This window comes from Macrotis lagotis, chromosome 6, assembly GCF_037893015.1.
Source record: "Macrotis lagotis isolate mMagLag1 chromosome 6, bilby.v1.9.chrom.fasta, whole genome shotgun sequence".
Lineage (NCBI taxonomy): Eukaryota > Metazoa > Chordata > Mammalia > Peramelemorphia > Peramelidae > Macrotis > Macrotis lagotis.
Window position 1 is genome coordinate 33,579,681 of NC_133663.1, and position 13,780 is coordinate 33,593,460.

General features: G+C 34.2%; 1 protein-coding gene across 3 annotated transcripts in view; it reads right to left on the minus strand.

Annotated features, from left to right (window-relative positions):
• Positions 1-13,780, minus strand: part of SPATA16 (spermatogenesis associated 16) — a 311,103-nt gene that overhangs the window by 293,838 nt on the left and 3,485 nt on the right. The window contains exon 1 of one of the 3 annotated variants that reach the window (XM_074192523.1): positions 7,417-7,468. The exons of the other annotated variants lie outside the window; for them this stretch is intronic. The gene's annotated coding sequence lies outside the window, so the exon portion shown is untranslated. Of the gene's footprint in view, positions 1-7,416; positions 7,469-13,780 lie in introns of those variants that run through there. 3 annotated transcript variants of the gene reach the window in all.

Genomic DNA, 13,780 nt, shown 5'->3' on the forward strand with positions numbered 1-13,780 from the left:
GAGGACACAGCACTCCAGGTCCCAATTATATTATATTGAGTTGGGGGGAAGAAATTCTACCAGGAGAAGTATGTTTCTGAAGCTATGTTCTGCTAAATAATGGTTGTGGAAAAGGGGAGAGAAGGCGGGACCCCCCCCCTAGATTTCCCCTGGAAGCAAGGATGAGAGGAAGGAACAACCTGTACTTTTATTCACCTAACTTCTAAAGAGATACAGGGTCTTTCTTTTCTTTTCTTTCTTTTTCTTCCCTTCCATCTCCCTAAAGTCTGGAATTGAAGGTGGCAAGGAGGCAAGGGTCTGGGGGGGCAGATTGTGGGATTAAGTAGACAGAACAGAAAGGTACTATCAGTTGCTTTGGACCCCTCTTCTTTTTACAGATGACTAATGTGTTGGAATAGACCCCTTTAATACAAGAATTCTTGAACCTAAGAACTACAAACTTAAAAAATATTTAAAATTTTCTGATAATTGTGTATCATCTAAATTTATATATAATGTATATTTCTGATAATTTGGATACCCTATGCAATTATTTTCTTTTAAAATCTTATTTATTTTATATATATTTCAAAACTTTAATCAAAGAAACTGTTTGAGATACACAGAAAAGCTCAGAGTTCCCTGTATATCATTATTTATTGATTTAAATATTTGTATTAATTGATCCTATTAAAAGCAAGTGGAATTTGTTCAGCCTAACAGCTACATAGCTTTTTGTAAATATTATAACACTCATGATATTATAAAAACAAACAAACAAAGGTTAAGAACCCTGGCTTTAACTCTTAAACCCTAGATTCTTAGAACAGACCATGGAGCCAACCTAATCTGACTCTTTTATTTTCCAGATGAGGAAACTGAGGCCAAAAATCACACAAAGTGGCAAGGCTGAATTTAAACCAAGATCCTCTGACTCCTAACCCAATTCTTTTGTCAGCATACTACTTGTTAGTAGGGGATGTTTAGGGCTTGGGAGAAGCAGAGAGATAGCACAATTGAGTCAAGGAGACCAAAGTTCAAATCTTGCTTCAGATCCTTACCAGCTGTGTGATCCTGGGTATGGCAAGTAACTGCCTTAGTTTCCTCATCTGGAAAATGATATGGAAAAGAAAATGACAAACTATTCCAGGTTCTCTACCAAGAAAACTTCAAATTGGGGTCAAGGGGGGTCAGATATGATTGAACAACTACAATAATACTGATAGAGAATGATTGTAGTCCCCCCCCTCCAATGTGGCTGTAATCGAGATCATCAAGAGATTAGGGTCTTGTCATGAGGCTCTACCTATACAGGGTCTCTCTCATTTAGGCGAATGGAAAGGAGTTAATTGGTGGCAGGTTAAATTCACACAATCATGTGTGCAAGCAACAGACAATACAATGCCTCCTCCAACTTTCACTCAGATGATCTCAAGACTGCACTGAATTCTTTTGTTTCAGTGATGCTGGCTAATAGGGATCTAAGTGGTAGCTGGTGGGAGGGTATGGAAGTATTCATGCATGAGAAATCAGAACACCCACAGGGTGGAATTTCTTGATGAAAGAGATTTTAGAAAGGAATCAGAGACCTCCTGAAGCTACGGCTCCTGTCACTGGGAAAGTCATATTGAGGTTCAGGTCTGGGAGTGGGGGTGCTAACAGAGACTGAAGCTTAGGGGTGGGAAGAAGATATTATCCATCAATGCTTATTTTTTTTGTTTTATTTTGTTTTTTAACGGCTGCTTCAAAAAGAATGATGTATGATTTTTCTCCATCTGTACTCTTAACAGTTTAGATTTCAGCTAGGGCTGCTTACTGTTAAAACACACCAACCATGCTTTAATGGAAGAAGAGCTAAAATAAATAGCAAGATATAAGTGTCTGATTTACTAGGAAGGACAGAATGACTAAATCGTATATTCAGAGGAATTGAGATCAGGAACTCTGATGTCTACTTGGGGATTGTAATTCCCGTTTATGGGTCTTCCTGAAACAGTTTTAAATGGGTTACCTTTATTGCAACCATCAATCTTCTACATGTCAGATAGTAATACAGCATCAGAGACAGTTTTAACTCATGGATGACATGGATGACGCTATCTCTGGAGTCTGAAAACCTAGGTTCAAATCTCATACTGCCCTTTACTATCCCTATGATATGGGAAAAAGCAATTTCATTTCCTGGGACTCAGTTTCCTTATGGGGAAAATGAGGCGTCTGAGCCTGGTTGACCCCTGAGGATCCTTCCAGCTATCGGTCTTGGATCCTTTTAAAAGGACTCTATTTTTAATTATTTTTTAGACTGTTAATCAATTAATCAACAAACATTTATTAATCATCTACAATGGGCCAGAACTAAGAGGGAATATAAAAGGAAACAAAAGACAATCCCTGCCCTCAAGGAGCTTCCATAATAATGGCAAATATATAGAAAGCACAGGAAAGAGGGCATAATTAATAGTGGGAAGACACTAGAATTAAAAGGGACTGAAAAAGGTTTCCAATAAAAGATGGTATTGATTGATTGAAAAAAAAAGAGTTCTATTTTAATGGTTTAACCATTGTTAAAACAGACCAGTATGTCTCAGAGGTATTTTAAATCAAATCAGAAAGCAATAAAAAGCTGCCTATGTTTCTACTAAATTTAACCACAGCATTCTTAGCTCATTTCATTGTTGTTCAGTCATTTCTGTAGTATCCAACTTCATTTAGGATTTTCCTGAGTTCAAATGTGGGCTTCTAGGAAAGCTACCCTAGGTTTAGGACATTTTGTGAAGATCTACTGAAGTTCAGAGTTCATAATCTCTCACCAATATATTTATTTTTACTAGTCATTCACAATAAAGATGATTTCAAAATAAAAGACAAATCAACTAGTATCGAATAACATTAAAAATAAATGGGGGAAAAGGGAAAGGAGAAAAGAACTGGTAATTCCAAAGATAATCGCTGTTTTACCATTTCTTTCTCCAGTTCATTTTGCAGATAAAGAAATGGAGGCAAACAGATTAAGTGACCTGGCCAGGGTCACACAGCTAGTCCAGGACTGAGGTCAGATTTGAACTCGAGATGAGTCTTCCTGCCTCACTTTACCAACTGTGCCACCTGGATGCCAAGTTCTTTGTTCTTACTTGGACCGAATACATTCAGAACTTTCTAAAATTTGTGGGTGAAGAATTGCTGATATTTCTATCTTGCTAGCTAGTATTATGGTATAATTTATCTGTAGCTCCTGGAGCACCCCCTCTCACATGTGGGCTTCTAGGAAAGCTACCCTAGGTTTAGGATATTTTGTGAAGATCTACTAAAGTTCAGAGTTCATAATCTCCCACCAATATATTTATTTTTACTAGTCATTCACAATAAAGATGATTTCAAAATAAAAGACAAATCAACTACTATCGAATAACATTAAAAATAAATGGGGGGGGAAAGGAAAGGAGAAAAGAACTGACAATTCCAAATGCAAAATTTCTCTTTCTAAAATAAAAGAAGGATTAAACCCTGAAGAATAATTATATTTAATATTTTAGTAAAGGAAATATAATTTGTTTCATTTAATATTCTATTTAATAGTTTTCATAGTTGAAGTAGGTAAAAAAGATTAAGATAGATTTCATTTCCTTCAAGCAACTTCAAGAATTAGAAGAAAAATGTTAGAATAGAAATTAGATTTATTATTTCAATCAATCAACAACTATTTATTAAACATCTATTATATTTTGATTGGTACTAGACTCTAGGAATACAAGACTAAAAGTGAAACACTCTCTCTGGCTTCAAGGAGCTTAAATTCCTTTAGCCTTTTCATTTATTTATTTACTTATTTATTTTAAGGTTTTTTGCAAGTCAAATGGGGTTAAGTGGCTTGCCCAAGGCCACACAGCTAGGTAATTATTCAAGTGTCTGAGACCACATTTGAACTCAGGTCCTCCTGACTCCAAGGCTGGTGCTCTATATACTGTGCCACCTAGCTGCCCTGAGTTATTTAAAGCATTAAGTGTGAAAGATATGAATTCTGCCATAAAAAGAAAAAATAATTAAATTTTGGATCAAGAAACAAAATTCCATGATTAAGATGCTTATAATAAGCACATTTAATAGAAAATGTGACACCTAAATATATAAATCAACAGATTGGTTTAAAATAGATAATGCTACTACAAGTTCAAAAAAGGGTGCAGTAGAAATAATGCTATCTAATCAATTCAAAGTAGAAATCATAGAAAACAAAACAGGGTATTACTTTATAGTGAAATTAAAATACATAATAAATATATTATATCTATAAATGTATAGGTAAAAATTTCAACAATAAAATTTTGAAGAGTATTATCAGATATACAAAAAATAAAAAATATAATAGTAGGAAACCTTAACCCTCCAATATCAGAATACAATTAAAAGATTAACAATAAAGATGTCCCTTATTTAAACTGTTTATTAAACTAGTTGGCATTAGTAGAAGCTTCTCAAGGGCAGTAACCTTTTCATATTTGTATTCCCAGTAGCCAACATAGGGCCTAGGACACTTTAGGCAATAATCAACTGATTGATATTGATAGCTAAATGGAGGAGGTAATTAATATGCATTCTTATAAAGTCCACATGGGACACATAAAAATCAATCATAAAAGAGTCCCAGAAAAATTAAAGGCAGAAATTATACATACCATATTATAATAGATTGTGATAAATTAGAATTAAATAGCTAATATTAACAAAGCAAAACAATTATATGGAAACTGCAAAAATTTAACCAATTATTATTAGGTTAAAGGAGCCAGAAAAGCAAGAGAAAATTAAAAGACAATGAGAACAATAATTCAAATTTATAGACTTAAGTCCAAACAGTTCTTAGATTGAAAGCTAATAACTGATAAGAAAGAAAAGGAGAAAATACAAAAAAAAAACCCATTTCATTAGACTAGAAAGAGATGGGAGGAAACACTTTAATCCAAAAGAAAGTTAATAAAAAGATATTATAAAGCTAAGAGCAGACATGAGTAATGATAAAAAGAGTGAAAATGATCAACCGAATAGATTAGTTTTTATGACCATTAAAAAAGACAAATTATTTGATTTAGATTTGAAAAAAGGAGAGAAAAAGTTAGAAAATATACAAACTGAAGAAGAGAAGTCAAAACAAATAAAAAAGAAATTAGCAATATTAGTAAAGAAAACTACCTGGAGGTGGCTAGGTGGCACAGTGGATAGAGTGCTGGCCCTGGAGTCAATTTGAACCTGAGTTCAAATGCGACCTCAAACACAAAAAAATAATTAACCAGCTGTGTGGCCTTGGGCAAGCCACTTAACCCCATTGCCTTGCAAAAACCTTAAAAAAAGAAAGAAAGAAAAGGAAGAAAACTACCTGAAACTACATTCTAACAAAAGAAAGAATTTAAAGGTAATTGATTATTTGCATAATATAAATTGTCAAAACCTGACAGAAAAATTAATTCATTTAAGTAGAAAAATCCTAAAGTAATAACACAGAAGAAATGATTCATCTTATCTCAAAAAGCAAAAACCCAAAGAATTTGGTTCCAAATGACTTAATGATAGAATCCTTTAAAATAGAGCCAAAGCTAAATAATCCTTATTTTTATAAAATTTTTGATGAATGAAGGAGAAATTAAGGTCGATGTCTTTGCCTCCCTTGCCTCCCTTAAATCAATTCACAAGTCAAGACATCACCCTGGTGATGTTATCGGTCCTTTTCAAGTATAACAGAGAATGATTATTTTACACAGGATCTTTTATGAGACCAATATGGCATTGATTTTAAAACCAGGTAAAGATAACACCAAAAAGAAAAATTAAAGAGTATTTTTTCTATTGCATATGCAAACATAAGAAATAAAATTTTAGCTAATAAAATACAGCAATATGTTAGAAAATTATTCACCATGCTTAAGTAAAGTTTATACCAGGTAAAGATAGCTCAATATCAAAAGACTATCAGAAAAATATGACACCTTAAAACTCTAAAAAAAATTCCTTCAAGCCCATATTAATATATGAAAAAACCGATTTTGATAAAAACATTCATCCTTGCTAAAAATACTAAAAATATTATGTTTAGAGGAACTTAGTCTCAATGTGGGGAAAAAAGCATCTAGAAAATATTAGAGGATGGAGGGAAGGAAGGGTGGAAAAAAATGTGTAACTCAATTTATAAATGGATGAATGCTGAAAACTACCTTTGCAACTGTGTGGCCTTGGGCAAGCCACTTAACCCCATTTGCCTTGGGGGGAAAAACCCTACCTTTTTGTGTAATTAGAAAAATAAAAGTAAAAATTAAAAATAAACACAATATTTAACAACATCTAAAAAGGTAAATTTAGGAGATCCATTTATACCAGTTTTAATTCAACACAATAGTGGAACATAAATGACTCTGTGGGTTAGAGGGTTAGCCCTGAAGTCAGGAAGATCCATTTTCTGAATTTAAATATGGCCTCTTACACTTCACTAGTGTGTTCCTGGACAAGCCACTTCACCTTATTTGCCTCAGTTTCCTTATCTGTAAAATGAGCTGGAAAAGGAAATGATAAACTCCTCTAGCATATTTGCCAAGAAAATCCCATTTGGTGTCATGAATAGTCATCTATGACTGAAACAACTAAGCAACAAGAAAAGTGGGAAATTCTAACTATTTCAATCTATCAACAAGGCAGAAATATATAATATATGTATATGTATATGTATATGTATATGTATATGTATATGTATATGTATATGTGTATGTATATGTATATGTATATGCGTGTGTATATGTATATGTATATGTATATGTATATGTATATGTATATGTATATGTATATGTATATGTATATGTATATGTATATGTATATGTATATGTATATGTATATGTATGCTGCCTCTCATATAACTCTAATGACCAAGATAAAGGGAGACCTAAATAACTGGAGAGATACTCAATATATATGTGTATATATATATATATATATATATATATATATATATATATATATATGTAAGAATGGAAATGAAGAAGTCACAATATAATTATTTGTGGCAGACATATTGGGAAAGATAGAAAATCCAAATGCCTCAGCCAAAAAAAAAATCCAAAGGAAAACAAAATAAAAACAAATCCAAGTTTGACAAAATCAAAGGTTAATGAGAACTCACACAAGATATCAGCATTCAAACTTACTAAGAATAAAATTCAAGAAAAGAAATCCAATTCAAATAACAAAATATAAAATATTAGTTAATTAGGAATCCGAAAGACCTATAGATGGAGAACTTTATAATACATAGTCCTGTTATTTCATTGATAAAGGGAATATTCTCAATGGGGAAACTCTCTTACCAATTCAGATTAGAAACTATTATATAATATTTAATTTTAGTTGCCTAGTCCACTAATGCTTAAGGATTCTGTCATAGGTGTGTTTTGAACTCACGTCTTCCTGATTCCAAAGTCAATGCTTGTCCTCTGCCATGCTGCCTCTCATATAACTCTAATGACCAAGATAAAGGGAGACCTAAATAACTGGAGAGATACTCAATATTCATAGATGAGTTGGATTAATATAGTAAAAATGACAATAGTCCCCCAAATAATTTATCTACTTTAATGTAATTCTAATCAAAACACCAAGGGCTTCTTTTATAGAACTATTCAAAATCATAATGAATTTTATAGGGAGAGATGAACAAGAATATTAAAGGGCACAGAGAAAGCTGATAAAAAGGCTCTCATGCTCCCAGACTTCAAAATATATTACAATGTAGTTATCACCAAAACTCTATTGAGTAAAAAATAGAGAAACAGATCAATAGATGCTAGATATCCAACCACATATATACAAAAGTATTATTGACAGACCTTTATTTTGAGGAACATACTCATTACTTAAGAAATGTATTTGGGGAAAAAAGTTATCAATTTGGTAGGAAAGGGATTTAGACCTACATCTCATACTGTATCTCCCTTTAAACTTCTACTCATTATTTAAAAAAATACTTTATTATTTCATTTTTGTTTTTTTCTATATATATTTCCTACTAATTAGAAGACAATTGTTGATGCAATGGATAGAGTGATGAGCTTAGACTCAGGAAGACCTGTGTTCAAATTTAGACTTCATGACTTAGCTATGTAATCATGGTTAAGTTAATTTTTATTTGCCTTGGTTTACTCAACTGTAAATTGGGGATTAATAATAGAACCTATAAGGTGGGCAGCTAGATAGCTCATTTGGATAAAATACTGGGGGTTTGGAATCAGTAAATATCATCTTCATGGATTGAAGGGCACCCTCAGACACTTAGTAGTTGCATGACCCCGGGCAAGTCACTTTACTCTGTTTGCCTCAGTTCTTCATCTGTGAAGAGTCAAAGAAGGAAATGGCAAACCACTCAAGTATCCTTGCCAAAAAAACCCAGTTAAGGTTATAGAGAGTTGGCCAGGTTTGAAAAATGACATAACCACAAAATCTCCCAAGGTTGTTGGGAAGATCAAATGAGATAATATTCGGGGTGGCTGGATGGTGCAGTGGATAGAGCAGGGGCCCTGGAGTCAGTAGTACCTGATTTCAAATCTGGCCTCAGACACTTAATAATTACCTATCTGCGTGGCCTTGGGCAAGCCACTTAACCCCATTTGCCTGGCAAAAAACCTAAAAAAAAAACCTAAAAAAAATGAGATAATATTCATAGAGTAATTGTACAGTGCCTCACATATAGCAATAAATGCTCATATCCTTCCTTCTTATGGCAACCATAGTATCCTCTCATATAACATAGAGCAACCAAAGAATTAAGCAAAATTATCAACTACACCAACCAAGATTGATAGGGCATGCCACATTTGTACTCCATGGCCCACCACATCTCTACTCAGAGAGAAGGAACATTCCATTAATCCTAGAATGAATACTAATCATGATCTTTGGTTCTTTTCTCCATTTTGCAAAGCTCTTAATGGGTAAGACTTGACTGTTAACTTCTAGAAATATCTGTACATTTTCTACAAATAGTATGGAAGCAACCTTAGCAGTGATTTTTTAAAAAAAATGTTTATTTTGTGTTATTTAATATTTAATATTTAATTGCCCAAATTTAAGTTTTCCTTGTAACAAAGAAAAAGTTAAACACAAACCAAGCAGCATTCTGCCTTTATTGTGGGGACTTTTTAACCAATTCTGAGCTGAGACAATATAAAGAAAAGCTACATTGCTAATTTTCTACATAGAGATGCATTTTGTCTTTAATTAGAATTGATTTTTAGACTAGAAGTTTAGACCCTACTGAAGTTTTTTTTAAAATGTAAAATATTTCAAGTTTGCCTGGAATGTTGTTTATTTCAAATAGTCTTGAACTTGGGGCAGTTTTTCAGAACAATCTGTTCTTTCCTCTACTTAGCCAAAGCAAGGAAAGACAGTGATTTTCTTGTGATATCTTTTACAATTATCTTCTTTGTGAGAGATCTTTTAGGAAGAGTGGATTGAAAGTCACAGGATTTTAGGGTCAATGACAATGACGTTTAACAACCCAGGGTTGGCCAGGGCACGTTGATAAAAGGACCCTTGGGAAACACTGACTGTTGTGTCTTGACCCTGAGGCAAGTGATGTATGTACGGCAGTAAAGCAAGGCAACATCATCATTATATGCCCGACCAGAGGGCTTATGGAGGAGGCTGGAGGGGCATTTTGTGCTTCTCAGAGACACCATTTATTTTTTACTTCAGCCTTCCCCACTGAAACAAGAGGGGATTATTGAAACGAAGAGCTCTGTCCCAGGATACTTCCAATTGAAGAATGCTGGCATCTTGGGTGGGCACACACTATCTATGAGGGTGTAAGGCGTTTGCTTCAACCTTTGACATCCATTCCTGGTCCTTTAACTATCCCGTCATGAACTGATGTTATGCAGGAAGGTAGAAGCGGAGTCTTTGAAAGGACCGTTGGTTATCCAGTGTATTATTTTTAAATCTCTTTCTGACAGAGAAAGGTTCACATTATTGTCAAAGAGTGAACATGGTGGGGAAATGATGGAGAGGTATACACTGGTCTAATGCTGAAATAGCCAGGATCTAAAATACATCCTTACACTTGCAATAACCAGGGACAATTTGGGGATATCTGTGATGGAGAATATCATCTGTATCCAGAGAAAGAATTGTGGAGAACAAAGACCAAAGACTGTTAATTTAAAAAAATAATTTAATTAAAAATAATTTAAGTTAAAATTTAATTAAAAACCATTATCTTATTATATAGTTTTGCTATCTCTTATAGTTTATTTTTTTCTTAAGGATATGATTTCTCTGTCATCACATTCAGCTTAGATCAATGTACACCATGGAAACAATGTAAAGACTAACAGACTGCCTTCCATGGGGGGTGGGGGTGGGGGAGGGAAGTGAGATTAGGGGAAAATCGTAAATTTCAAAATAGATAAATTAAAGATAAAATACACCCATATATATATATATATATATATATATATATATACAGACACATATATTTTATTGTATATACATATATACATGCATATTTAATATATAATATATTACATGTATGTATATATTTAATATATACAACAAACATATGTATATATATATATATATGGATTATATAATACATCCATTATATACTATATATTATGTAGACACACATCTACATTAAAAATAGATTTATATATATTTGCATAAATGTATACCCACTATATAATGTATATTGTGTATACACAGGCATATATACTGATTGCATATAATTCTAAAGCAGGGTCTACGAAAGGTAGTTCTACATATATTTCCTACTAATTATCAGATAACTGTTGCTGAAATGGATAGAGTGATGAGCCTAGAGTCAGGAAGCCCTGAGTTCAAATCTAGACTTAATGACTTAGCTGTGTAATCATGGTTAAGTTAATTCATAATGATCTGAATTTGAATCCTGCCTCAAATTTTTACTAGCTGTGTGACCCTGGGCAAGTCAATTATTTTTTGCCAGGCAAGTCAATTAATTATTTTTTCACCCAAATTCACTTAACTTTACAATGAGATCAATAGCAGCAGGTATCTCATGAGATTTTTGTGAGAACCAAAAAAGATAAAGCAGGTAAAAACTCAGTTATTCTTTTTTTTTTTAAAGGTTTTTGCAAGGCAAATGGGGTTAAGTGGCTTGCTCAAGGCCACACAGCTAGGTAATCATTAAGTGTCTGAGACCAGATTTGAACCCAGGTACTCCTGACTCCAGGGCTGCTGCTTTATCCACTGCAGCACCGAGCTGCCCCAGCTCATTTATTCTTAATATGTTAGCCATAATTAATCATTATAATCTAATCATTAATAAAGCAAACTAAACTCAAGGGGTTAATAGGGGCATTATTTGTTTATTTCAAATCCCTTTATGATCCTGACACCTGAACGTATTTCAAATATTGGTAGTTTTCTATAAATATGGTGATAATACTCATTTTCTCTGACAGTCCCTTTTGCCTAGAATGCTCTCCTTCTTTATATATACCTCATTGCTTTTTCATTTTTCTTTAAGTTCTAGCTAAAATTTCACCTTTTTTTTTGTTTTTTGTTATTAGATTTTTGCAAGGCAAATGGGGTTAAGTGTCTTGCCCAAGGCCACACAGCTAGGTAATTATTAAGTGTCTGAGACCAGATTTGAACCCAGGTACTCCTGACTCCAACGCCAGTGCTTTATCCACTATGCCACCTAGCCGCCCCTAAAATTTCACCTTCTAAAGCAAATCTTTCACACTTCATTCTACCGTCTTCCCTCTTTTATTTATGTCCTATTTATCCTGAATATAACTATTTTTTATACATTTATTTGCTTGTTGTCAACCCTATTAGATTGTGAGATCCTTATCTTTTGCTCTTTTTTTTTTTTTGCATCTCCAATACTTGGCATAGTGTCTGACACATTACTAGAGACTTAATGAATGTTTATGGACTGAGTGACCTACTCCAAAATCATTAATTATTGCAAACATTTCTGAAGGTCTATAAATATTTCAGGACACAGTGGACCTGAAGTCAAGAAGGATCATCTACCCTGAGTTCAAATTTGATCTCCGACACTAACTAGCTGCGTGACCCGGGCCAAGTCACTTATCCCTGTTTGCCTCAGATCCTTTATCTGTAAAATGAACTGGGGAAGTTAATGACAAAGCATCCAGTTTCTGCCAAGAAAACTCCAAATGAGGTCAAGAAAAGTTAGACACAACTTAAATGGGTGAACAATAGCAACAAAAATAAATATTTTGATATTAAGAAAGTGAAATAGAAAAAATGGAATAAATCCTCAGTTTTCTCAAGACCTAGATCTCTTGCCAATACAAAGTAAAACTGTGCCAAAGGCACCTAGCGAGTCATAGTGAGACATATTTATAGAGCATTCTGAAGTTGAGTCAGGTTCAAGATGTATTTATTAACTGCCTACTTAGGTGCCAGGTGGTCTGGGAAATAAATGAGGGGTCGTATACCTCTACCTATCTTCATTTTACAGAAGAAGAAACTGGGGCAGAAAAAGGGAAATTTACCTTTCTGGGAATCACAAAGCAGGTTAGTGTCAGAGTGGGGACTGTGCCCAGTTCTGGTCCATCCCTACAGACTTAGAAAGGATGGGCCAGACCTCTCTTCTTACTCACAAGGAAACCAAGTCCTGGAAGTTGAGTCTGGAATGGTGATCCTCTAGGTTCTAATAATGCCCATAAACCTGGCCTGCACATCGACCAAAGAAATTCCAAATCTTTCTGAGCTGAATCTTCCCTCTCTTCCAAATTTCCTTCGATTGGATGAAGGCACCACCATCTTCATAGTCTTCACCCAGCTTTGCGACCCTGGAATCTTTGCTTGCCATTTTCCAGTTTTCAGCCCCATCTCCAATCAGATGCCATTCTTGTCCTTTCTCCTTTTATATCTCTGTATTTCTCTCCTTTCTATCTACTTATATGCTATTCTAATTTATTCAATGATTCAATTCAATTTTTCTTATTCCACTTGATTCAATTTAACAAACACTGAAATGCCTATTGTGTGTTGGACACCATGCTAAATAATATTTATAGGGAGCTTTTAAGGGTTGTTGAACACTTCACAAATATTATCTTTTTGTTTTGTTTTTGCAAGGCAATGGGGTTAAGTGACTTGCCCAGGGTCACCCAACTAGTAAGTATCATTTTGAACTTAGATTTGAACTCCTGACCTAAGAGTTGGTGCACACTTAGCCACCTAGCTGCCCCCCAATATTATCTCATTTGATCCCCACAACAGCCTTGGGAGGTTGGAGACTTTATTCTGCACATTTATACAGATGAGGAAACAGAGGCAAGGGGAGACTTGCCCTAGGTCATACAGTCAATAAATTGACTCCAATATACTTTCCAATGTTCCACCCTAGCTTCCCTAATGCTCCACTACAAAGATAAAAAGTTCCTGTCTTCAAGATTTATACTCTATTAAAAAAGGCATGAGAGATGTATGCAGATTAAATAAATACTGTTTATGTGACACACAAGCAAAGTAATTTCTGGGGAAAAAGGGATGACCACGGAGGGACAGGGAGCATTCTAAGCTTCCTCTTGGAGGGGGTGCTTTGAAAAAAGGCTGAATTCTGAAGGAAGTTTTGAAGAGAAGAGGAATAGTTTGGATAGGAGGAATAGTTTGTGCACAGACTCTAGAGATAGACTGCTGCATCTACAGGAACAGAAAGCAGTCCAGTTTGCCTAAAAGGCAGAATTTGGGCACGAGGAGTGATGTCTGAAAAACTAAGTTGTAACCAGTCTATGAAATGCATTACAAG